This window comes from Bactrocera latifrons, unplaced genomic scaffold (assembly GCF_001853355.1).
Source record: "Bactrocera latifrons isolate USDA-ARS-PBARC rearing strain unplaced genomic scaffold, ASM185335v1 scaffold_173, whole genome shotgun sequence".
NCBI classification, from domain to species: Eukaryota; Metazoa; Arthropoda; class Insecta; order Diptera; family Tephritidae; genus Bactrocera; species Bactrocera latifrons.
This window is the reverse complement of record NW_017535219.1, coordinates 409,626-437,358: the sequence shown is the minus strand read 5'-3', so window position 1 is coordinate 437,358 and position 27,733 is coordinate 409,626.

The following is a 27,733-nucleotide window of genomic DNA, read 5'->3' as shown; positions in this document are numbered from 1 at the left end:
CATGCCACAGTTGCTATACTTGCTTTGCTATTGTGGTTGTTGCAGCTTTTGCGTTTACTTGCTTGCAACAAATTAAAAACGCGTCTCTGCGCCTAGCCGCAAATCGCCGTAAACGTGCAACTTGTTAACTACAACAAGAAAGCAAGCGTATGTTGCGAGCCAATTTGTATGTGGCAAGTGCATGTATGCATGTGGCATAAGTGAACTAAGGTAAAAATTATCAGTTGGTAATTTTGTAATTTGCAGGTGGAGTTGTTAGCTGCTTGTAAAGTACACGAGCGCACGCACGCGCACAGCTATGCTGCCAACTGCATCTATGTATGTATGTATGTGTGTGTGTATGGTGTGTTAAGCGCAAATATTGCTTTGAATTTACATAGATATGCACTTGTCCATATGTACATGATTTGACAAGCGCATGTTGCATGCTACCTTTGTGGCAACATCATCAGCGTTGCATATGCGCTGCAAAAGCAAATAGACGCCCGTTCGCCCGCAGCGGCCGTGCTTAGATATTAGCTTCGTTTGCTGTGGGCTTAAAGGCAAAAGCGAAAAATTATAAAAATAGCAACAACAACATGCATGCATAATGTTGCAATCCATGAAATCGCTGCAACAGTGGTGTGTACCGCTGCAGCGGCTTGGCTTTTGAGGCTTTGCAGTTTAAAATGCCAGCGGCGCTGATTACCAACTCGTTGTTGCAACATACATACATATGTATGCGTGTGAGTGAGTGTGCGTATGAGCATTTTGCGCGAATCCACTCATACAAATCACTTGCCCTCGAGGCAGCGTATCATACAAATTTGCGGAAAACATATATGTTAACATACAAATTAGTATGCGTACAGTTGTGTGCGATCATTTGGCATAGTTAGCGAATTGAATGTAGAGCATTTAATAATGTATATGATAGTTGGTAAGGCAATGTGATTAGAGGGTGGTATTTATTATATAACTTGACATAATGTTACGTAACTTTACGTAACATAACATAACATAACGTAACGTTTTACAATATAATACAACTTTACATGACTAACATAACTTAACATAATGCAACGTAACGTAACATAACATAACGTAACTTAACATAACATAACGTAACGCAAGGTAATGTAAACTAGCATAAAATTGCATTAGATTACGTAAAACGAAAATTAACGTAAGATAACATAACATTATATAACATAGCATAACATTACATATCAAAACAGAACTCAACATGACATAACAAACTCATAGAGCTAAGTAACTTTCGCGGACATACCGTTTTCGTTTGTTACTTCGCTCGCTGATTGCTTGTCTCACGTTATTTGTTTGCTGATCTCGCAAGGTCGAGGTAGGAATACAGTTCTCAGTGACCTCTAAAATTGAAGCGGGGCAATCTCAGTGTTTTGTAAAACTGCAGGAGAATACAGAAAGCAACCACATAAGTAGACGATCAGGCGACGTTGCTTGCCTTGTCGATACCATAGCTTAACTCTGACAGAGTCAACAACTGCTGGTAGACTTTAAGCGCACTAGCAGGTAAACCTCACATATCCACTGGGTTCCCGATCACAAGAATATTTTCGACAGCGAAGAAGCAGATGAGTTGATAAAGATAGGAGCCTCTTTCGACGACTCCGAGGCGGAGTCTATAATGCTTTTCCACAATTTTTCCATCCACAACTGTAAACTCACACAGCTATCACGATTTCAACCTGCAAACCAGGCAGCCGCAAAAGGGTTACTGCAATGTGTTTTTTTTGCTTCACGCACATCTATACAGAAGCCTCACACACCGTGAACGCGAGAAGGGCGCCTCATTTAGCGGCCGCAGCTGATTAATTTCAATGCCAGTAGCAGCTAAATGAGGCTGCCATTGCACCATTGCCAACATTGCCACATTGCGCAGCAGCAATGCAATTAGCTGAGGCGCAGATTCAAGGCAGCAGCATTGTCTCAGTAAATACCGTATATGCAGTTAAATGGTTGGTCGGTATTTTTGTGGCGTTCCATTTCGTATGAAAGTTGGGCAGGTGTGAGTGTGTGCGTGTTGGCGAGGAGTACTTCTGGCTATTTATTGTTAATGAGTTGCTTATAGATTAATCAACATTACCTGGGGAATTGCGCGTAAAAAATTTGGTATTTGAAAAATGTTCACTCGCTGCTTTTTTCGGCATTTGCCAGCAATTATCACCAACTGATTTGCAAGACAATTGCTGTCGTTTGGTCAACGCCGTGGTGTCCTATACATAAAACATTAACGAAACTGCGAAAAAGGTATTATTTTTCGCCAATTCATTAAGGTTATTTCGCTGCATAAATTTTCATTTGATTGCGTTGCGAATATGACTGCGCATGTCCGATATGGCTGGCCACCGTTGGGGGCTTTTATGTGTAATTTAAATGATGCATAATTAGCGGAGAGTAAGGAAAGCGGAGTAAGAAACGCCGGTGGGTCGAGATTATTAGAAAATAAGTTTCAGACAAGGCGACTCCATATTGGCGGACTTCTTCAATTTACTTCTGCAGAAAATAATTCGAGCAGCAGTTCTGAATAGAGACGGTACAATCTTCTTAAAGAGTGTACTTCATCATTGGTAACATTGGCTATAAAAACAGCGCCGTTAGTTCTGCTTTCTCTAGGTTGGACAAAGAAGCAAAGCAAATGGATCTGGTAGTGAATGAGGACAGTAAAAAATATCCCCTGTCATTAAACAAACAGTCCGCACTTGCTACTAGGCACGCACGTCACTGTTGACAGTCATAACTTGGAAGTCACAGATAATTGCGTCTATCTTGGAAGCAGCCTCCATATCCAATGCAGAAAATGTCTGTGGTAACAATAATGGGTATGGCGAGTTCCTTAACCTGTTCTCCACATGACTAAAACCAAATCCAGAAAATTCTTTACAAGAAACACTATTTTCTTGTCCATACCACTTACTAAGCTTTCAGCTAACGGTAACTACATTTACGCACCAAAGTTAGCATTGCTTGAACAATTCAAAAGTCACGCCTGAGGGCCGAAACCTGCGTCTATCCGTCATATAAGAGAACACGACGGACTGTGCGCTTGTAAAGGATACGCTCGAATAACGTCGCTAAACGCACACTTGCGTAGAGCAGCATTAATAAAATCCGGGGCTAATGTGCGTATTTTTCCTGGGGATGGAATTCGAGTTCTTTCCTAGAACCCAGTTAGATGCATGTGTGGATATGCGTTTGTTAATTTGCTGCTCGTTATGATGTGCGTTAGCTGGTCGCTTTTTTATCGCATTTTAATTCTGTTTTATGCGCAGAAGTAAATGAGTTTGCGCAGACTATAATTAGCGTGGTAATTAATGGCCAACGCCAAAACGACTGCGGCGATTGCGAGCTAACCGCTGCCGCCAATGGCCGCCCATTCCGCAGAGGAACGTGTTAAATGTGTGATTTGAATGCAAGCTTAGATACATATACTACTATGAAGAGCACACTGGGTTTGCTTTGTGCATTTACAATACGAGGTTGACTCGACAAGTTATTGAATCTGGAGGATTTTTTTAGCTATTCGTTTTTAAGATAGAGAACTTCTTAATAACATGGGTATCTCCGGCTTCTTAACCTTAAACTTCGACTGAAGTCAAGATACGGATCTCACATAAGCCAAAGAGTATTTCTGTCTGAACGTTAACTGAGGTTTGAACAAGTTCGAAGTGAACTAGTGAACCACGGCCCACTTACAATTTCGGCCTTTACTTAACAGAACTCATATCAACTGGAAACCCCTTTTGGCATTATAAATTACTTGTAGACATTGCGGCTTGAACTCACCGGTTTGTCAATCACTGACTTCTATCTTCGAACGGCGTCAAGATTAAGAGCTTATGTGATCTCTAGTAGTGTCTAGCTTAAAAAAATAGTAGATTTTTGGCAGGCTGCTATTTACGAAGTCTCAAGTCTCAACTTAAGAACCTCCAGTTTTATGTAAGTAGGGTCGAAATACCATCTTAAGTGGTTTTTAAACAACCAACACCTGTTTTGCACCTGAAGGATGTCTTCACTTCACCTTCACAGCTTTTGCAGCTAGCGTCCGGTAAGATTTCTAACATTACAGCATGGAAACCGATAGAGCAATGGTCAGTTAGATCATCCACAAGTTGTGGCTTACCTCTCTGAGGGCAAAGAGATAACTTAATCTCTTATGATCGATCTTGAGCCAAAAGGATCTTGCGGCCACGCAAGAACTGATTGTGGTCCAATGCAGACCAAGCTACCGCGAGGCCCAGCTATCCAGGAGAAGAACACGTGAGGAGAGGGAAACACCGATCCATTCTTACTCTACTGATAACTGGGCTAGGGTACATCTCCTCAACCCATCAAATACAGTTCGAAATCCATGCTCCGTCTCACCTATCCTCAACACTTTACAGCTCACCCACGTAAATGCGTCTACCAGCTGGTTTTTCTGCACTTATCCTGGCAAATTCCTAACGTCGTTGTGTTCTATGTGCGAGTATATCTAGCTATCTATCTATCATATTATCATTTCATCAGGTTGTTATTAACTTCCGTTGCCATTTATTCATTAACGCGCACATTCGGTGTTAGTCCGTTGCCTTACGTCCACACATTTTCCTTTATTTTCACAAATACTCAACCGCAGAGTTCAACTTGCCATTTAGCATTCCATATTTAAGTAGCTTTTAAACGTTCAGATACAGTATCTGTGAGGTTATAAATTGTTTGCTTGGATCCAGACAATGCCACACATTGTAATTAAGGCCGCTGAGACAGGAAATATTATTGTTTCGTATACATACATACTTGTGTGTGTGTGTGTGTGTGTGTGCTTGTGTAGCCGTATTTGCATTTGCAACAAGATAATGATTTTATTTGCTTTTGGCATATTTAGCAAAAATCACTGGCAGCGCCACAGCGCAGTGGCCTAGCAAGTGGCACTTACTCGGCTTGTTCTCGGTTACATTTTATTATGCTTCTCCGCTTACTATACGTCTTGGCGCAAACGAGCTAAGCTACGCTTGAGCACTTCTCGCAGCTAATGCTTTACACATAGACATACATACAAATGTATCTGGCTATTTTCTCTGTCAATGCATTGTAGTATTTATCCGATTTTTTTTGCAACTTGCAACACCGATTTTTCATTTACATAAACGCTCTCCTTATCATTTTCATTTAATGGCATCATTTCCACCCTAAATTCGCATCATGCGGAAAAAAAAAAAATAATAATTCTGTAAAAAAATTTCTAAGTCAACCAGGCGGTGGCATAAAAATACTGCAACATCTTAGCGATTTCCTGCCACACCAGCTGTAGTTGTCTTCCATATCAACTCTGTGTCTCTGTTGGCCTCGGTCTGCTTGGTAGGCCTGTCTGTCCGTTCGCCTGTCTTGTTTAGCATCTACAGATTTTGCGATTTGATTGATGAGAATCCGCGGCGGCCAAGCGCTCGCCTCCTCAACTCGACAGCCGGCGTCATCATTACAACCGCATTAGCGGACAGCGAGTGATTTAAATATGTAACGAGTGTGGCATTGCATTTGCGGGCAGCTGGCGGTGTTAATGAAGGCTTTTCGCCGCCATTTCAATTCCAACTTACAAGCTCATCTTTATTTCTGCTTGGCAATTATTAACGTCAAATGTGCAAATGAGTCTTAAGAAAGTGGTAAGTAATACGAGCATGTATATATGTAAATTCGATTCTTATCTTTTATGAAAAGCTAACTATATGCAACGTTTGTTGGGAAACGCCACCCAGCCAGCTTCAGAAGTGTAGAAGGATGTTCATTGGCTGAGGGAAAATCAGAGTTCTGTAGTTTTTGTACACTCAACTTTGGTTCTGGTTCCATTGAGAATATACGAGCATAGGAATGTGAGACTTTTTAAGTGCATGCTCCAAATATTATTGAACCTTAGACTTTAGTTCAGTTTCGTCCCACATCTGATCTTGTAGGTGCTGTTCGCATAATATAAGGATGACCAGCGAAATGTGATTACTTCAGAAAGTCGTGGTCTTCTTGCCGATGTATTAACAGTTTGGACCCGTAGTGGCTCACCTTTCGTTCGTGGTTTCACGGTCAAGCCTTGTAACATACGGTTTGATGGTAAGAAGAAGGGTCTATAGAAGTGCATTAGATTGTGTTAAATTTTAAATTTTCGGTTGTCATGCTATACATGGACCTACTGATGATCCATAGCAATGCCAGATGGAGACTTAGCTCAATTTGAGCTGAGGCACAACGGCCGTGCCGCTGTGTACAAATATTTTTTAAACGGTATTTCAACATGAGGCCGACCGTTGTCATGTTACATCATTATTTCATCGTATCTAGTCGCAAATTCTGGTCATTATCTGACAAGGTAGCTCTGTAGAACATTGAATTTGGAAACCGTAGTGGTCTTCACTATAAATATTTGATTTTCTCTCTCTTCTATAATGCTCTCAAATTGTTCGCTAACTTATAAATTTTTAAGCAAAGATACTGAATTATTGTGATTTCAAGAGAGATTTGTATATTATATAACTTTCTGTTTGTGGCTGTGCGCTATTTTTTTAGACTATCTGTTTGAAATACGAGGTTCTGCTGAGGCGAGCCAGATATACATATGTATATACCATATATTACATGAATAGCGACAGGCTTTATTCGCACAAAAAGAATATTCTTAGAGAAGTAAAGTGAATTGTTCCTTTCGCCCTGGAAATTTTATCCTCTCAGACAGTGAAGTTAGTAAAAACAAATATTTGTAGAAAATATTTCTTCCAAAGAGAGCGTATATTTATGGTAATTTCTTATTTCGATTTTGTACAACTGCATTAAGATTTTATATTTCTTCTTATATACCACTCTCCACAAGTTCCCCATATTTCATGTATTCCATATTTTTTATAATTGCTCAAATTCCTCTACATTCATTTAAAAACCATATATTTTAGCCCTCTTAAGCATCCTGCTACTCTTTTCAAAGTTCTTCCAACTCAAATAACTACAGTACTCGAGCTAGCTTCTGAATTCTCTACTCTCCCGCTGGAACCAAAATATCACTTTATCATAAAAGTCATTTCCGCTTCTTATATACTTTTATTATTCGTTCTTTTCCGTTGCAAAGGTGACAAAACAAAAAATAATCTTCTTCCCCTTCATTCGCGCTGTAAGCTCTTAACTTAGATAGCACATCATCCATAGCAGCAAAGAGCATAAAGAGCGTAATGTATTAGATGTACATTRCCATATACATAYGCATGCAGCRTCGCTTGYGTTTTTGTGTGTTTGCTAATATGCGGATTGTTTTTGTCACTGACCTTCAAAATAAACATTGAGAGTAATTAGGCAATAAGTGTAATTGGAATGTGCGATATGAAGAGAGCGATCAATGAATCGATRCAGGTGCATATTGGAGTACAAACAACGGGAGTTAAATTCAGTGTGGTCATTTGGAAGTTGCGTGCAGTTGTTAAAATGAAAGACTCGTAAAAATATCTGAAAAGTACTGGAAAAGTTTAAATAAGTAGTGAATTAGTGGTTTATAATAGTTGTGTCTTAAATATCAGAATAAAGTTTTAGTGAGTGTTAGAATGAAAAAGTAAGCGAAGATAACTGTTTGCAAATTAGCCAATGGACACTCGTGCCACTTCGTGCATGCGTGCGTACGAGTGTGCTTCGCTGTGGTCGCCTGTTACGTTGTTGTTGGGTTGCGCTGACATTATTGGCAAAAAAAGCAAACAAACTAAAATATGTGTGATTATTTTCAAGTGTCGTGTTGTTCGGTTACTCAACTTTTGCGTGAGTGCTCGTTTTTAAATCGGTAAATGTAAAATGCTTGTGTATTCGTGTCAAGTGTAAAAAGTTAATAATGAAGTGTGATGTACATATGTGTCTATATTAAATTCTTCGGGTGATGCACATATACAAACTGTATCTTATGCTTTCATAGCTGAGACTCAAGCAGTCGCGCAGTAAATAATATCGGTAAGTTCTACATATTCACAATTATTATTATATAATAAATAGGTTTTGTATATACATATATATGAGTATTGCACATTAAGGGGATATTCTCATCTAGAGGAAAGAAGCGCTGTAAACAAAATACTATTAATATTTTTAGTATAAATTTTTCTGTTACCGATTTATTAACATTACAAGAAAAAAAAAAAAAAAAAAAAAAAAAAAAAAAAAAAAAAAAAAAAAAAAAAAAAAAATTTGCAACTGATAAGACTGTTAATTAATATTTCATTAATTTCATTCAAAAATAAAAATAAATATTTTTAAAATCCGACGGCGTAAATTTGACCATCGTTTTTACATTGAGATTTTGTTAAATTTTTATAAATATAATACCATACTTTCAATATAAGTGTTAATTAATCAAAAGCTATTGCATGCAAAAGCAGTAGCAAACGCTGTGGCTGCCAAGCGAAAAACAAACAGTAGCTCCGGTAAAAAGCCCAAAACGGTAGCCAACTGTGAGCCACTCACCAGCCGGCAAGCCGAATGTAGTCCATTTAATTAGGCACTGCTACAGTTTGCTTAGCTTTTGTTACAGTTAATATATTATATTTTTTAAGCGCTCGTGGGTCGCACGCATGTGCGCCAACTGCGGCAGATCCACGCTTAGCCCACACGCTTAGTGAATGCAGAACCCGCTACACGATTATTCAATTAATAAATGTTTATATATAATGAAAATTAATTAGCATAACAAAAGCGGAGATGGTGAAACCTGCGAATGAGCGCATGAAAAGGTAAATACACAAATGTATGTATATATTTTGGAAAAATTGTCTATTATATTTTTTAATAAACAACTTAGTTCTCTAAGCTCTGATATAAAAATTAGTTGAAATGATTAATTTTAATGCAAGCATTAAGCAGCAAAATTAAAAAAAAATATAAATAAAAATAAAAGTAAAAATAACATTTTTATAATTTTTGACAGCTTTAAGTTCGTTAAAAGGGCTTAAACCCAGTAGGGGTTTCTATTGAAAGTGAATATGCCGCTGTTGGCGAGAAGCTTACCTGCACAATTGTGTACCGAACTCCATACGAGATGTTCGGTACACTACCCCTCGAAACGGAAGTGCGTACACCAAAACTTACTTGCTAATACGAAGTACGAGCAGTAGTAGTTGCTGCTGTGGCTATAGCTATTATAACCTCTATTAAACTATTTATAAACAGCCACCTGCGTTCAACAACGCGCTTAACTGCTTTACCGGCCACAGTGGCCTCCGTGTGTGCGTTTTATTGCGTATGTCGCCTCCCCCACATTTTAAGCCTAACTCGCTCACACGCTTATTAATGGAGTTGCAGCCAGACAATGGCACATTAAAGACATTTCCATGTTGATTAATATACCCGCTAAACTAAGGCTATCTACTAGCGCTTACATCAAAGCTTGTGCTTTCACCGAATTTAATTGTTTGTTAGGGTTGTTGTTGTTAACATTTTTATTAATTTGATAAACACAAATTAGCATGCAATAAAAATGTAAATGAAGTCGTGGTTGATAATAAAATAAAATGTGGAATATTCCGTAATAAAAACGCTGCATTGAACTTACTTACGGACCTTAAAACACTATACCATTAGCGTTAGCAGGAGTATTTGGTAATACAACTAGGCCTTTTTATAAGATAAGAATTATACAGAACAATATAGTTTCTAGAATGTTTCCTGTTTAATCTAACCGTATAAGTAGATTTAAACTGCATACAAAAGACACTTTATTTTAGGCAATCTCGCATCTCACAATAAAAAAGTTTTTTCTTGTTCAAGTTTTGACCAAATTTTTTAGCATCCATGCAGTCTATTAAAGAAAGAGCTAGTGTTCTTTGTAATATTCCCCAAATTCGCTTTATCCACAAGAGAATAGTGCTAGAAGATCACAGTATTACCCACTATACTTTTCTTTGGTTTCTGAGTAGACTTTGAACTGCAACAATTAGTCGACAACAGTGCTGCTTATTTTTATACCCTGAATATAGTATATTACGAAGTTTGAAACAGCCACAAGGAAACTCTATACAATACATAGTAAGTGATTACTGGGATGAGCTGAGTTTCTTTAGCCATGTCCGTTTAACCGTCCATCTGTATGTTATGTTTCGAGATATCCACACGAAAATTTGCGTTCTTTTCACCCCAAGAAGCTTCGTCCTTGCTGTTATTGCCGATATCGGATCGTTATATCATATAGTTACCATATAAAATGATCGACCCAAATTCAGTTCTTGTACGGAAAACTTTTTTGTTTGATATGATATCTTGGTGGTAATTTTCAATAAAGTCAAGCTTATATTCTACATGTATATTTGTTCAGATCGGGCCACTAGACCATGTAGCTACCATATAAACTGACCAAATCAAGAAAAAAATTTTGTTACACCCATTTATACTAAAAGGAATGTACGTGTGATGGGTATAATAGCTTCGTGGCAGCCGAAGTTAACATTTTCTTGTTTCCTTCCTTTTGAAAATATTATTTCTATACCATACGCCCACTAAACATTCATTATTTATCAATTTTTCAAAATCCGCCAAACATACAAAGGCACACACAACCCACCTTCCAGCCAATACAAATGCGCTTACGGGAAAAAACACACACATGCACCCATATATGTGTATGATTATGAGTATTGCGAAATCAGCAGATCAGCACTTGCCAGTCGTTGTTTGAGTGTATATGTGCGTGTGTGTGCACACCTTGTACCTTTGAGCCTGCCATAACTTTGCGGCTAATTTTATTGCTTTCAGCAATGTTTAGTTACTTGCTGTCATAAAATAATCACAAGAAAAATATGTTGACCGCCCACCGTATGCCAGGCAGATAAGCGCACACATGCAAACGTAGCACTCGTGGCAACTCCTGCCTGCAATCAGCGTGCAAAAGTGCAAAGTCTGGTTAAGTATGAGCGCATTTTTCGCTGGCAGCCGGCGCTGCGCAGTGATCCATCGTCGGCTACAATTGTTGGGTAGTACATCAGTTGGACAGCCACTGAAAAGCAAATATGTTGCACCACACATACACACACGCACGTATACATGCAAACACAGAGGAGCCGTACATATGAATTTGCTCCTTCTGCTGTTTGTCTATTTGTTTGTTGGCTTTTTCTCGCTTCTCTGCATACGCAAACATATACTTAGGTACAGATATACATACGTATGCATGTATATGTGCATTGCTCTACTCCTTGCCGCTATTTGCTGTTAAATTATTTTTCGATTTTTATCAACATAATTACATGTTTGTGTTGCAAAGGCAAGCAAGGGTAATAATTCATCGGACGTGCAACCTGAGTGTGGAATTCGCGCCACACACACACAAGCATACATACGTACAAATGCTGCTTGGCATGAAGAGTGAGAGTGAATTGTGGTTTAGTTGCACGCGGACCATCACTGGTGTACTTGTTAAATTTACAACTATAGTGATGAAAAGCAGAAAGTAGTGATTAGAGATTTATTTCACATACATGCACACATGCAAACATCTTATATTTACAATAGATATGATGTGTATGCGTACTTGTTATACCCTCAACGGAGTACAGTAAGTTTGGCTAGGTGCTTGTAATACCCAAAAGGAAAGGTTGAGAACATATATAAAATATATATGTATTTATAAATGCGCAGCGCCTATCCTCCATTTGATGATATACAAACTTGTCCCGGAGTCACAGACAGAAATTATATAACGCTCTCTAATAGTGGATATCTTTTATCACCCAAAACCGTAGAAGTTGATATATTTCCGAAGTAGGATCTATTACTCAGCTCATCGAACCAACTTTGCTCTATATCGAAAGCTACAGTAGTAGTGAAGCTGAGTAAAAAGTTTAGTTGAAAGCAATGCATATCTTTTCATAAACGCCATCTAAACTTTTGGGGTCACAGCAGTACTTGTTTGTAGTCTAGTCTCTAGTTCCCAAAAGGTTGAGGAATGATCCAGTCTTTAATATGTTGGCAAGAATCCGGAAACCGTCTGAAAAAATACTTTTTCTGAAGTTCACCAATGAATCCAGTTTTCTAAAATCGTCGCCGAATCTGTCCAATAATTGAATATAGTAGGATTCTTCTTTTTTTCCGTTCTTTAGTGCAGTCTTTGTCTTCTTTGGGTTTGCCGCATAAACAAGTAATAAGTAGTAGTAGAGCTCTACTGCTCTGTCACTGTTTTTCTTTTTCAAGTAGTTTATGTAGATCCCACCTTCTGAATCCGGCAATACTGTAGACATCAACTTGTCGGTCTATAGAATAGCCTTCATTTTCTTTGGGTTCGCCAGATTAAGTTTCGTATTTCGAAGGTACTTGGAATGAAAGACACATATCACTGAAACCATGTTTTGTCAACGCTTACGGACGACAGATATTGCGTGGGCTATATCGTTATGTATATGTCGTTTGAGATATACACTACTGTTTACACATCTTCTGAGTTCAGGAATACGTTGAGTGTCTTCTTTGGGTTCGGCGGATTAACGGTTCAGCATTTCGACGGTACGCAGGCCTTTGCTATATGCGACTGAGTTTGTTTTTGCGTCAACGGTCACTGATAAAGGATATGAACCACACGATGGTTTAAGATGCCAACTATTTCGCTCACCTTCGATTTCGTTATTTCGTGGACTTAGCTCATCAAAAATGGACTTCCAACAGCGTTGAAGCTTGTTAAACTACTTTTTTACAGTTGTTATCGAAATAGTCTGCATATACAGCATACAATAGTTCAGCGATATCACTGTGCAGTTCTCTTTCACAAAAAATATCAGATTTTCTATTTTTCCATTCATCTGAAATCAATGATCATCAAAGCTCTTTTCTCAAAAAGCGGTTTGGGACGATTTCAATGAAAAGGGGGATACTGTTTCAAAACTAAAGGTTCTATCTCTCTCGGTTTGGGCTTCGATCACGAGCTTAATACTCTCGATCGTTAAATTTAAGACCGAAGAAGACTGCAATGTTCAAGTTTCAAAACCACAGGCCATTGACTCCGAGAACTCATTTCATTCATTCTGCACAACTTTTTGTATTCCAAATTATTTCTCTGAGCCTATACGCAGACCCTTGCTTCCTGTATAATACTGTCGGTTATTTCAATTGTAGCATGGAAAAGTGTTGCCACATTTTATGCAAATTTTACATATATTGCTCCATAACCTGGCAGCTGCCCGCCTGCTTACCACACACACACACATGGGTGGACATATGTAAATGTAAATATCATTATAATGCTTGTTAAAAATGCGGCAAGTTGTCGCCAAGTGCGTGCAGCGTGCAACTATTTGCTTGTCCTACTTGCTGTTGCAACAAGCGTTGCTGTTAAGTATTGTATGTGCGTACGCAGTTGTGCCTCAGCAGCATTGCTAACAAGTTGCCAGCAATGGCGGCAGCGAAAATTATAATATTCATGTTGGCAACAAGCAGCACATACCATTGCGCTGCGTTGCATTGTTGACGTTGCACGCATATTGTATACGTAACGTTTAGCAACGTGCTTGTGGTGGCAGCGGCAGCACTGAGGATCTCTCTTTAATTTATGCGCAAAATTTTGCATTGTTTGTTTTCGCAATTTTGTCCAGGTATGCGCGATACCTTTTGTTCCATTATGGCTGCTCCATTATTTTTGGGTGGCATTGTAATTGTTGCCACAGCGTTAACATGCCGCTGTCACCGTTGCCGCAGTGCAGCTAGCAGACCTGAATTTAGTAATTAATTTCCAATTTCCACATTGCGTCCGTCGTTTTTGTAATTTATGATTACTGCCGTCGCATTCGCTTAACTGTTGCAAGGCAACCTGTGCGCCTAGCAGCGCTGCTACCGAGAGCCTCAGATACCACACATGCAACAGCCATGTCGTCCGTCGGCGCAACTCATCTCCACAATATTGTTTAACGCAAGGTTTCGCGGCTTTTTCACAGTTATGCCCAATAGTTGTTGTTTTATTTATTGCTCCACTTATTAATTGTTGTTGTGTGTTGAAGTGCCGTTTGTTATAAATAAATTAAATTGCTGGGACTTGTGTTGCGTAAGAAAGCTTATTACATACATATGTAATTGGCCAATATACAGGGTGTCTGCATAGCAGCGCACAGTTTAGTAAAACAACTGTAGTTAGCTTCGGTTTTCGGGCTCTTTTTTAGACCCCATGCGAACTAATAGCAAGGGAAGTATGCATCGGTCGGGAAGACCTTAAGAGCCATCCTCTCAAAACAATACCTGAAAACACTTTTTCGTTGGTGAAAGGACCGATAGGTTCCTTGTTCAGGAGTATCCGCATCTGCCTTCATCGGTGCTCTTCAGCCATATAACTCTCTCCTCGTGAGTCGGGAGAGACGGATTGCCGTAAGACAACATCTTTGTTTTTTTTCTTAGGGCTTCAGGGTTCTGAAGGAAGACAAGCGAGAGCGCGAGGACGCAATGGAAGATCCACCTTAGTCAAAGCTTATAGTCTGGCTTCCTTTCAGGCCTCTCCAACTCTGGCTATAGTTCTTGTATAGGTAAGGTGGCCGACCAGCTGGTGGACACCATGTTGCCTTCCCGCAAATCTTGGCTGTGGCCCGGGCTTTCCCTTGATCGCTTTCATAAAACCGCGGATATAGCTGACTTGACCTACCTTAACTCATCGTGGGAGATTTGCCCATCTTCCCCGTTGTGTGTCGCGAGTATCCGAAGAGCTGAACAACTCGAGACGTGCCATGTATTGACAGCTTATCAGTCGGTGACATTCTTATAGTTTTTGTTTATGGGAATCAATATGAAACAAATATAAAGGGTATATACGTCGAAGAAGTTCCAGTTTTTCGGCTGACGGTTGGAGTATGTTCAAATCTATAGGTAGAGCTTTTGATGTTATATTTGATGCTTCGAAAGCTTTTTCAGAAATCCGGGACTATCAGAAATGCTGGGCTACTTCTAAGTGTATGTTGCTGTTAATGGACTTCGAGTACCAGCAGGCCACAAAAAGTTGGATATCTCAAGGTCTCTTCTTACAAAATTTAAATCTTTCGTTTAACTATGTGAAAATGTGCCGCAAATAACCACATCCACTTTGTTCGTATAATATTATGCCAACTAAGTTCCCGGCATACTTATTTATGTATCGAAAATATGCAATTAAATTTTTGTTATATTGTTTTCACAAAAAAGGGAATATAAAATAAAATTGTCTGTAGTTGTGAGCTTTCTCAAAGCAGACGCTTATGATTGCGGTAGCCTCCTCTGGAGAGTCATAAAATATGTATTATATTACGAACGCTCATTTGTCAAGTAATTTTTCAATATGCCCATTATGTTTTCATCAAAAGTGCCTGCGAAATGTGTCGGCATGTACTTAAGCAGCCGGGCGAAGAGCAGTCGGCAGGCAGCAGCGCCAAAGTAATGGCCAACAACCAGCACAGCTAACAAGCAGGCAGCCGCGACGTAGGGCCTCACTGAGCTTGCAACAAGGTAATGGAAGTCGTGTTGAGCGCGGCGGAAGCGCACAAAAGAATGCTGTAAAACCTGAAGGACCTTAACAAGGCATGTCAAGAAGGCAAACCAACAGAAGACACGAGAGCAGGTAAAGCGCGGAGCCAGCAGTTCGGAAAGCAGTAGCAGCAGATAGCTATAAATGTATGTGCTGTTGTTGTTGTAGTGCCAACTGCGGTAGCAGCAGCAGCAGCATCATTATAATTATAAGTAGATATGTAGCTTGTCCGTGCGAGACAACAGCAACAGCAACAGCAGCGTGTAATAAACAAGCTGGCAAACATCACAGCAGCTACTGGCTATAACAACCTAACAGCGTCATCCTCCGATATTGGTGGCTGCCAGTGTATGCCTATGTGTAGCTGCAACAGCATAGTAATTTAAGCAAAAGGCTAAGGCAATCATCGATGCCAGCACCTTGGCTGCGCTCCGAAGCATATCCTTTTGTTGTGATTATTAATTTTGCTGTTGTAAGCGCTGCCCGTGCTGGCGTGGAAATATTACTGGTGGCGTTGCGACAATAGAACGCCAAGTTACGCAGAGCCTTGTTAATTGTAATGACCATGCTATGTCGGAGCTCGTGTATTCCTAAGTGTACATATGCAGGCACAAGTCTGTATAACAACGACAGCGCTGTACTCACGATGATGGCAAAATTTGGTTTAATCACCGAGAGGCTATTGATCATATACCTTGAATAATGGTTTCACATCATGTGTGTTAGTTGGTTTATTCCGCAATAGTAATTGAGGATAGCTTTTGAGAGCTTTTGTGGTGAGGAAAGCTTTTTAATCACAGCTTTTCATACTGTCATTTTGGTTAGTGGTGACTGAGATTTGTAGTCACAAATTATACATCTGTTTAATCTAACTGAGCCTGCGTGCTTTCATTTGGATATCGAGCTTTCACTGTTTTCATRATTCTGTTTGAGCTTTCTTCTTTTTTAGTTTATTCTGCACTAGCAAGTGCTGTTAATTCAGTAGAACTTTTGAGAGCTTTTATGGGTAGGAAAGTTATTTTAATCACAGCTTTTGCCTTTTACTTTAATTAGTCCTAACTGCGACTTACGCTGCCGAATTACACATCTCTTTAATCTAACTGAGCCTGCGTGCTTTCATTTGGATATCGAGCTTTCACTGTTTTCATAATTCTGTTTGAGCTTTCTTCTTTTTTAGTTTATTCTGCACTAGCAAGTGCTGTTAATTCAGTAGAACTTTTGAGAGCTTTTATGGGTAGGAAAGTTATTTTAATCACAGCTTTTGCCTTTTACTTTAATTAGTCCTAACTGCGACTTACGCTGCCGAATTACACATCTCTTTAATCTAACTGAGCTTTCGAGCTTTCATTGATATATTGGGCTTTCACTGTTTTTATTATCTACTGGAGGCTTTGGGCTTTTATTGCCTCCGCTTTGTGTGCACCTTCAGTTCTAACTAAACTTCGCAATTTTGTTTAGTGGTCAACTGAGCGAGTAATCTATATTTATAGTCGAACATCCTGTAAAATGAGATTTTCCAGCGGCAATTTTTATGGCTGAGTGAGTCATTCCCATAGAACTAGTTAAAGCACATATTCGAAAGCCACCGTCAATTAACGATTCAAGTCTTCTAAATATTCTAAATTCATATGCTATCCCGTGAGGCATAAAATATAATATTTCCGAAATAAGACTTAACCTATTTAACTTTTTATTCAATAAAAATTAAGATGCGGAGTGATGATGAGTTATGTAGCATTTGAATTGAGTAACTGATCTAACCTTTCGTTGGGAAAATCTTCCATCCCTTCATTGGGCTTCGGAAAGATAAAAGTTTTATTGATTTTAATATCAGTAATGGTTCGTCGGTTTCTCTAAAACCTACAAGTTGCTGGCAGAATACTGCTCCCCTCAAAATTTCGATCTCACCCTTAACGAAACATTAGCAACTTATTTGTAAGCGAAGAAAACATGAGGGAAAGAAAAACATATTTCCGATTTTTAATTACACTCAAGTGCTGTATAAACGAAATAAACGAAATACTCAACATAACTAGTGAATAATGGGCGCTACCCCCGACAAAAGTGAAAGTTATGTGGCATGTGGCAACGCCCTACGCCAAAGCACTTAGAGCACTGCATATAAATGTGCAATATGCATAAGTATGCAAGTATAAATATTTTAGTAAGTGCGTAAGTATGTAAGTTTGTATGTAAGTAAGTAAGTAAGCATGTGAGTAAGGGTGCACTCAAGCTAAATAAATCTCAATATAACGCTTCGCATAATAATTAGCGGTGCGAAAATATTTTATGAGAAAAATAAGTGAAATAAAATGCGAAGAGTGAAATTGGGAAAAGCGTATGAAGCAAACGTGGTTGAAGTTGCAGTGTAACCCTCCACTCAGGCACCCTGCTACCCCTCTCTAGGCATTAGTAGTGAAATAAGCAGAATAATGCCTGCGGCGGCGCTAGAACATCTGCAGCTTTCCCTTTCAATGCGGTTAAATATGCACCCCTGTGCATTTTCGCACACTCACACATACATACAAATGCAAGTCGCTAAGCGGAAGAACGCTGAGGTGCGTGAGTTCTCATATTCGCATTGCATTTTCCCAAAAATTGCTGTGAATCGCGCACACTTTTGATTTCCAAGTAAATGCGCGCCTCTAAAGCTGCAATTGTAGTATATGCATGTTTGTAGGCATGTGTGTGTGCATTTGTTTTGCTTTGTGGCATTGTTTTGCAATGTGATAAATAGCTTGCACTTGGCAACGCCTGCGTAATTATATGCTGGCAGATCACCATGAAATCTCGACGTGTGTGCCACATTTCACACACTAGAATAGGCGATTTATGACTCCCGTTTCACCCCGCCAAGCCTCTTCGCCGCTGCAATGGTAATTTTATTGTTACCGTGTCAAATGAGCTCTGTCAAAATATTTCTATTTTCGTAACTAATTGCTGGCTGATTTCAATTTGAAATGAAAATTGCCGTAACGGCAGCAATTCTCAACGCAATTGCCATTTTTTCCAATAAAATAAAAAAAATAAATTTTTTTTTGAGTTGCCTATTGAATACTCATTATATTTTGTGATATAATATATATTTTTTTTTTTTTTGGTTGAGACAATATATATAATATATTTCAATCGATCGAAAAAAGGCCTTTAGAAGCCTCATTGTGAACCACCAGTACTAATATTCCCTTCTCTATTGCATTCTCTCTAAACCACACCTTGTGGGGTTCCCCTACTCACATTTTATCGAGTCCGTGCGATTCCACCAGTTCCATGGCACCTTAATAGCCTATTGCAGCTGCGTTGGTCTGGTCTCGGGGACTTCAAAGTTTTAATTCATTGATTCATCCAGAAGCCTTACAGTACTCCGAGAGATATCCACTTAGAGGACGTGTTGGTCGGGAAGTAAGCGTCAAGGACCAACCGAAGCGTATCCTCACTGCTCAAGCCCCACTTCCCGTCCTTAAGGTAACCCGGGAAGACGGTGTTCTTTGCGAGAATACGCATGAAGCTAGAGGATCCATGTCAGCCCTCTACTTTTTTGCAGAAACTTTTCCCTAAAGTTCTGTTTGCCTACCTTAACTCCGACTTGTATATTGGCCCTTAGGAGGCCTTGTTGAATAAACCTCTGCAGCACGCTCTGATTTCCAAGAGTTCTATAGTCCTCCAGAGAGAGTTCTCTCTGCCTTTTAGTGTTTTCAGTGGACAGGAGCTCTCCAGTGCTTACTTGATTTTTTCGACTACCTAATATTACTATTTCGCAAGATCCGAACTTTAAGCCACTTCACAACTCATGAGAATTCGATTTTTTGACTGCGAAATGTCAATTGTACCCAATCCCCACTCAAAGCTTCATTTATTTCGTTTTAATTGTTTGCAAAATCTCCATTTTACTCCTCATTAAGATCGTACAACTTCCGTTTGGAGTATCATGACAGCGAAAAAAGTTTAAATAAACAATAAAAATGAAAAAGCGAGCAAAAAGAGCGCAAGTGTCAAAGCTTGCCAGTCAGCAATAATGAAGTAATTTCTTCCTTTTTTGGCGTGGAACCGAGTGTGGCTTGTAATTGATATGCCAACGCGTGATGCTGCCGCAAACACAAGCTTCAAGCGTTGCGGCTTAGCAGCTGTAATAAAACTCACCAAAAATATATGTATGTGCATGTGGCACAAATACATGGTAATGGAGGCAAGACTCTGTGGAGCTATGAATGTGAATATTTCAATTGGAATCCAAGCGTTGCAAGCACCATTGTGCTTATATATGTGTGTATGTATGTATGTATAAATGTGGCTTGACGATTGTCAATTTAACCACGCGGACGGACAGACAGCTGTATGAATCTGCCGGATATGACGGCTGCTTATTTTTCATTAGTTGTTGTTTTTTTTATTTATTCGTAACTTTTTTGTTGCTTCGCATCATATTGTCGAGTGTTTGTGTGTATTTGCAGCATTTACTTCTATTTTTCACATAATTTCAACGTGTTTATTTTTATGAATTGTCGGCGAAAACGCTTTGAGACATGATTCATCCGGTCGCATAATTTGAATGTCCCCTTCACATATGGCAAATGCCGCCTACGTCATGTATATGTACATGCATATGAGCTTGGCAGCATTTGCGGCAGCAATGTTTATTTGTTCACAATTAAAATGAAGCAGGCGTAGAAGAACTTTATAATATCTAATGTCGTTTTTAGAGGCGAGCAGTTTTACGCAAAATTTTTCCAATTTGGTCAGTTCCACTTCATAATCTCTTTATAGAAAAAAAAAAAGATTTCTTTATCCACGAAAGTTTCCTTCATGACCCCACCCTTAGTGATCTTTAAAAAGACATGGATCAGATACTCCTTATTGCAGTGGAACCAATGCATATAGCCTACGAGAACAACAAGCTTTAATAACTTATGTTTTGAGTTAGGCTTAAAGTGACTGATCTCTCAGCAAGGCATCCGGTAAAATGTTCAATCATACTGTATGTGTCTCGTTCGGTCAGTGTTTAGTTGGATTTACCTCGAGCCAGAAGAGCATTTCGTCCGCGCTGGTAGTTAACCAACGCTTGCTGAGTTGGTTTGATGCCTCACACTCCAGTAGTGAACCACAAGAAGCCAACGGAGCTTCCATCCGTTCCCATTCCGCAGTTATTGAGACTTTAAAGAGGATTTACGCTGAGCCAGAACAACCTTATACTGCTGTGGCAACACAACCAAACAAGTTTAATCAGTTTAGATATAAGGAGTCCAGACACCCCTTTAATAGTCTTGAGCGTACGGTCAGCGAACTCATGGTTAGTATGACTGCCCTACTATCGGAGTGAGTATTCAGCATTCTGAAGAATTCAGCGCTCCGTTCTTGATCTACTGCTACCATTATGGTAGTCACCTCCGCTTGGACGACGTTGCAGTGGTCAATGTAGCCTGAAACTGGAGCTGATGGAACCGCTCTTCTCCTCATGCGAGTCCATGCCCTATCATGCCCTCGTCGAAAATATATGACCAGAGAAGGGACAGTCAGTGCAAAAATATAATAATATATAATACTTATAGGTTAGTTTAGTATAGTAATTTTACCAAACCGAATGCAATCCTATTTTTTCAATGATATTTATATATACTTTTGCATAGTTACAAATTGTACATAATTATTATTATTTTCTTGTACTTACCCCATAATTAATTTTTAAGACATATCCACAATTGAAATATTTTGCCTCCCTTTTATTGCCGCCAGACGATGCAACATGTCAAGATAAAACCGAATTGCATTCATAAACCGGTGAACTGCAATCCTTTCCTTCTTCGAATACTCCGATGATGATGTCGCCTGTCACTTCAGCCTTCAGATTGCATGTAAGTATGTAAGGTTGCGCACTGCAATTACATTTTATAGAAGAAATAAAGCATGCAATTACAACAAGTAGTACGACAACAACAGGCAATAAACAGTAGCTTCAATTATGGCAGCAATAAAAGGCGATCGCTTGCCAATGGTAGCGGCAAATAGCGTCGCTTGTAAATGTCGCTGACAATTGTGGGTAAGCGAGGTAATTATGTAATATATTTACAAAATATAAAGGTTTACTGCTTGCGGTTGCGAAACATATGCTCAGATAAGATCATGCACTTTATTGCCAATAATTTGGCAACAATAAATGTTAATCTAGACATTTGTTGTGTAATTGGTAGGTATTTTAAATTACACTTGTACTGTCCCAATTAAAAGTGAGAAAACTGGTGGCAACTTTATTTATCACGTGGTGGAATTCTTATTTATTCTTCTTCTTCATTGGCGTAGACAACGCTTACGCGGTTAGAGCTGAGTCGGTTTGCCTTTTCGCTGTTTGGCGTCAATTGTAGATTCCAAGCGAAGCCAGGACCTGCTCCACCTGGTCTTTCCAACGGAGGGGAGGTCTTCGTCTTTCTCTGCTCCCCCCGACGTGCAATGCATACAATGCTCCGATCGGCGATTTGTCCCAGCCGCTGTCTCTTAATCGCCGTCGTTGTATCTCTGGCACAGCAGAACTTTTCATAAAATCTCCTAGGCAAGAAGGACGTTCCGATATCGCCTTTTTGTCAAGGCACCCTGAATACTCTAATCGTGAAAGACGATCCACAAGCTCATGGCTAGAATCGCAGTCTCATCAGAGTGGTTAGTCTTAGCAACGTAGTGTTATGAGCTTTAATGTTCATTCATATAAGCGATAGTTAGAAGCGTTGATATTTTCCAGTACAAAATGAAGAGTTCCAGTACAAAAGGAAGGAGAATAATAATACATATGCTTTCTCAGAGGCAGAAGCTTAACGAAAATGAAAGATTACACATTTTAGATCACATTCGAAGTTCTTGGGGAATTCCAACGAATATTTTAGACCTCTCCTAGTTTCCTAGTAAAAACTCGACTTTTTTAGACAGTCTGTTTCGCTCAGTATCCATGCTCAATTTTTCGTAAGGTTCTCAGCTCCTGTGAGTAGTGATGCTACCTTCATTTAGCGATATTCGAGTGCTCTGCGTGTGGCAAGCCACTCTAAAAAGTGCACATGCAGCTTGACATTTGGGTATGCAGTCTATTTAGCTCGATTTCAAGCACCTCGCCTTATGTCCTCTCACAGCTATCACATCACATTCTGCAGCCTCATGCTGCACACATTGCCAACGTATTATTTTTAGAGCTTTTACACTTGTTCGTTGCACTTTCGCTGCCTGTTGCGCGTATTACGCGCTTTGTTGTGGATATATGTGGATATATGTGAGCACGTGTGTGTGCTCCAAGGAATTATTGTGAAAATCTAGCGATTTCGCTATGAGATCCAAGTGTACTAACCGAAGAAATTCCGGGTTGTTAACGTTTTTGCGCTGCGTTTCGCTGATGTCGCGATTGGACTACGCTTACAGCCTGTGTTGCACAATGTATTTCAACGCTATGGCGATGGCAATTGTGTGCTATTTGTTGCTACTTTTTTTTTTATAGCCGGCGAAGCCAAGAGTTATAGCGCGGCTTAGCGCATGTCACTGCCGACACGGGCGTGAAGCAAAGTAAGCTAGAAATATTTGTAGTTTCTGTTATTGTTGTTATTTTCAAGACCTTTAGCTACAGACGGCAACTCAACTGCAGTCAGCTGTGTCACAACAACAATAGCAACAATATATTGCATTACTTTTTTCACTTTTTCCCCAACTTTTTCCAATGGATTTGCAGAAAGATGAATCTTTCCGCGCCGATTTCTACTGTGAAAATTCTTTTTGCGATTTTAAAGCGATTTGCTCTCGTAAGCTTGCGATTTCTATTTGGCTTGTACATATGTTACGGTTATTTATTTCATATGTAAAAAGATTTATGAACATTGGTAACCGTATGTAGATAAATGAGTTGGATTTATGTAGAAATGCCGTGAATTTTCACAGGAAATCGGTGGCAACCTCCGCGACAAGTATTTTAATTAATTTTCCGTTAATAAAAGATTCTACCGCGTTGATAATTATGAAATTTCGCTACTCATTTTCAAATGCCGCCTATAAAGCCCACACAATTCGGCTCATCTGGGTGTAGTTGGAATCAACCCTGCAGGAAAAGGGAGTAAAGAAGTCTAAGAAATGGTTTTGAATTGTAGTGATTTAGAAAATCTAATTTATTCAAATAAACCCCGGAAAAAATTCAGCCATGCAGCTGTCATTTCAGATATTTGAGTCTCATTGATATGAGTAACTCTCCGAGACATTACAAGCCTATAAATAACTCTGACCGACAGTTAGAGATTCCAAGGTCCTCTTTCACCTGGTCTCTCCAACGGAGTGGAGGTATTCCTCTTCCTCTGCTACCACGGCGGGTACTGCGTCGAATACTTTCAGAGAGCATGTTCATTTCTCTCGAAAACTCACAAAATCGACTCATCAGAAGTTGTATGGACGACGGAATAATGAGTAACTTATAGAGTTTGGTCTTTGTTCTTCGAGAGAGGGCTTTAATTCTCAATCTCCTACTCCGTCCGAAGTAGTACCTGTTGGCAAGAGTTATTCTGTAAGCCTGTCAACAGTGACGTGGGAGCCAATTATTTTTCGAATTAATTTTTCCTGCAGTAGATTGAAGTCTCACGATAGGGAGTCGCATTGTCTGAAACCTCGTTTGGTATCGATTGGCTCGGAGAGTTCCTTCCCGACTGTAACCGAGCTTTTGATATTGCTCAACGTCAGTTTACAGAGCCGTATTAGTTTTGCGGGGATATGTCCAGACATAGCCGCATCAAGGCTGCTCCTTTTCGTGTTGTCAAAAGCAGTTTTAAAATCGTCGAAGAGATAGCGTGTGTCAATTCTCTTTTTACGGGTCTTTTCCAAGGTTTGGCACATGGTGAATACCTGGTCGTTTTTTGATTTTCCAGGTCTGAATCCACACTGATAAGGTTCAATAATTTTTCAGACGGGTAATTGCTGTTCGAACTTCTTCATGGTCGGGCAATGGAACACCTATTCCGTTGTTATCGATTGGAGAATCGGGTTCGCCATATCCTGTTGTTATGCTTTCACTGCCATTCAGCAGGCTGAAGAAGTATTCCCTTCATAATTTTAGTATGCTTTGGGCATCATTCACGTTATATTCCTCAGAATATCGATGAAAATTGTTTTCTGCAAACTTTTATGCTGTTCTCAACTTAATTTTGCTAATTATCCACGGCCACAATTCTCGCACTGTGGGCCCGGTTACACGCCGCTTATACCAATGTACATACAAATTTACAATTACTGTCCGACTACAATGGGTAGTCAAAGTCAATCCACCATGACGACTTACAGGCTGGCTGACGGACTGGCTGAGTGAGCTGCGCTCCAGCTTTCCTTCGTGTTTTTACTTGCACAGTTCATGACTCCAACACTGATGGGCAGTGATTTTCGCTATTTTTGTGTTTGCAATAATTTCTGTTGTTTTCGTTGTTGTTGTTGCTACACTTTTATTACACCTCAACACGTCTGCCACGCCATTGGAATTGTCAGATAGCGATAGTTCTGTTGAGATTGCAGCGCGCTTCCACCGAATGCCAACGGACATACCGAAGCTATTGTGTGCAACTTTGATTGCAAGTGTCGGCGGTGGGACGCAAGTACGAGCGAAATCAGTGCAGTGCGGCGCGGTTCGGTGCTGTGTTGTTGCTGACGTGGCTGGGTAGGGCGCGTTTTTGCGCAAAGCCTAGCCATGCTGCACTATCTGCGAGCTACTATAATTATTGCTTCCTTCGAAAATAAATCGCCAACTGTTGGCAAGCAATCCAACAATGCCAAATATCTCGGTGGATGTTGATGTAGACGCCTTACACCGCTGTCACCCTGTGCTGGCGCTGCAATCTTGCGACTGAATTGCCGCTTGTCTACGGCAAATTTCGTTTTCTTTACTTCGAATTAAATTTTTTATGATAAGTTATGGTTCATAAATGGTGTATCGAAGGTCATTTGGGTTATGTTTTTAGTATTGCGAAGCGGTCGGAAATATAGCTGAAGCCATGTGAAACTGTTGGCTAAGAAATCTAATTACTAAAGTATAAATTTGAGATAGTCATTTAATCTGAGAAAATTAGAGATTTTTCGAAACTCAGCTTTCCTATCTATCCTGTCTTTTACTTGTTGATTTCATCAGTTGAAAAAAATTTTGGTTCCAGAAAGTTCAGTTTCTCCAAAGGCTATGATTCGGGGTTCTCCACATTTGAATCTGATAGAGCACAGAAAACTGATCAATTTGGTAATGGGCAGGGATCAAATTCAGAAGTAGACTTCATCTGGGCGCAACGACACATTTTTTTTATAGTTCCTAAAGTTGCAGAAGATGTTAAATCTGAACCGCGTTGTCTCGCTCTTGTTGATAGCACAAAGCCAGACAGGTTTACTTACATAAAGTGTCTGAAGTGTGTTGCGACTGAAGTCTGGTCGGCGTACTGTCTGCTGTCGTCGACAAAAAGGAAAGTCCTCTTGATGTACCTAGGGAACGGCTCCGCTTTAAGCAGACGTTAGCAGGGATGATTTCTAGCGGGTTTACAGCGAGGCTTTCGAATGTTAGTCCTAAAATCTTAGGATTATTGACAGCCGGAGTTTTGAGGCCATCAATTGCATTGTTAAGGAGGAGATGTTAGGTTCTTTGCAGAGAGGAAGCAAGAAAGATCGAAGAGTTGACTGTTTACTTTTAGACACATGCCGTCGGTTAACTGCTGTATGGATCATTGTGGGTTCAGACTGTCGGGTACTGAACGTGTTATTGATTTTGGAACTGGCCTCTTAACTTTCTAAAATTATCGACTAAGGGTTCAAATCTTCGCTCTCTAGAATATGATTCGTAAGAGATTGAAAATCTGTGGAAGTGTTTACATTAGTTTCTCATATTTTTTTATGGTGTCCACACTGTTTCTCTATATTCCTACTATACTGGTCTCAGCAGAGTTATTTCGTGCGTTTTTCATGGCAGCTGCGATTTGCTTAAATGCTCTCAATGCGCATTTATCGAACTTTTTGTTGTCTTGATAGCGTCGATTTGCTATAGGAATTTTTTTCTTCATCTTCCTTCGTCACACGCACAACCATTTGTACCTTCGTGTTTCCTGCTGAATGACTGACTGAAAGCCTGAGTGGAGCTTAGGATCGTCATTACATTTGAAAAGCGATCATTATGTTTTCAACACCATATTCTGCGTGTCCGCAAAAACACAACCGAACACAAATGCACAGACCGTTCTACATGCCGACATATAATTGTTCTGAGCATTTCACAATTCCAACTTCACTACACTAAACTGCACATAATTCCACCTGAACGCTGAACTACTGACATCTCGTCCAAGTTCATGCAACGCCACTCATTGCCACGACCAGCCACACCATTTGTATCTATGTAGAGGAGTGTGGGTATGCATTACAGCCTAGTCCGAGTGCCAGTTGGTTGTTAGCGCCTAGTGCAGATACCCACAACTCTTCGGGCGTATCGCTGCCCTGTTGATGTCAGCAGCTCCCTTAATGCTCCATCGTCGCTTCTGCGTTTACTGCCATTGTCTGCTGTTGCATTGATTGCCTTTGCCGTTGCAGAGCGCGCTTGGTTATGGTGTTGATGAGGGCACTGAAAGGTGCTGTTGCCGTTGTTGTTCCGACGAATTTCATTGCCACGCTGCCACCGCTTCTGCTCTGTACTGGACGGGACTGGTGGGCTGTTGTTGGTTTGTTGCAAATGATTGAAGCGTGAAAAGTCATTTGTGTGGAAATTTCCTTTGACTTTTGTGCTTTATGCATTGCCTTCGGAGCTCGCCCCGAAAAAAAGGTGTGCAACAAATCTTTTCGTAGAGAGTCTCGGTGTTTTTTAAGTAGGATATTAGCGAGGTGATTTGTTAAAATGCTCATCATTAACGAATGTCTGCCGCAATGTTGTGAAGGATGTTGGCTATTATGTGAGGTTATGGTATCAAGGAGTGTGCGAGTTGAGCGGAGTTGGGCGGCTGAAAATATTTGTAAAATATTCGAGTTTACAATGCTATGAACTCATATCTGATGCTGATGCCATTTGCCTCCAAGGTCTATAACGTGCTTTATGAGGACATTTCTGGAACTGTGCGTTTGCCGTGGCTTTTCGTAAGACGACGGAATGAATTGCTGGTGGAGGTTTACACATAAGATCATCAACATTTATGTATAGACTTTTCACAGAAAGCGGAGTTCAAAGTCTGTTATGAAACATTTATCATGAGCAAAGTAGAGAATTTATCTACTTTTTCGTTTTAATCCGATACTGATGGTTTTAATGAGATC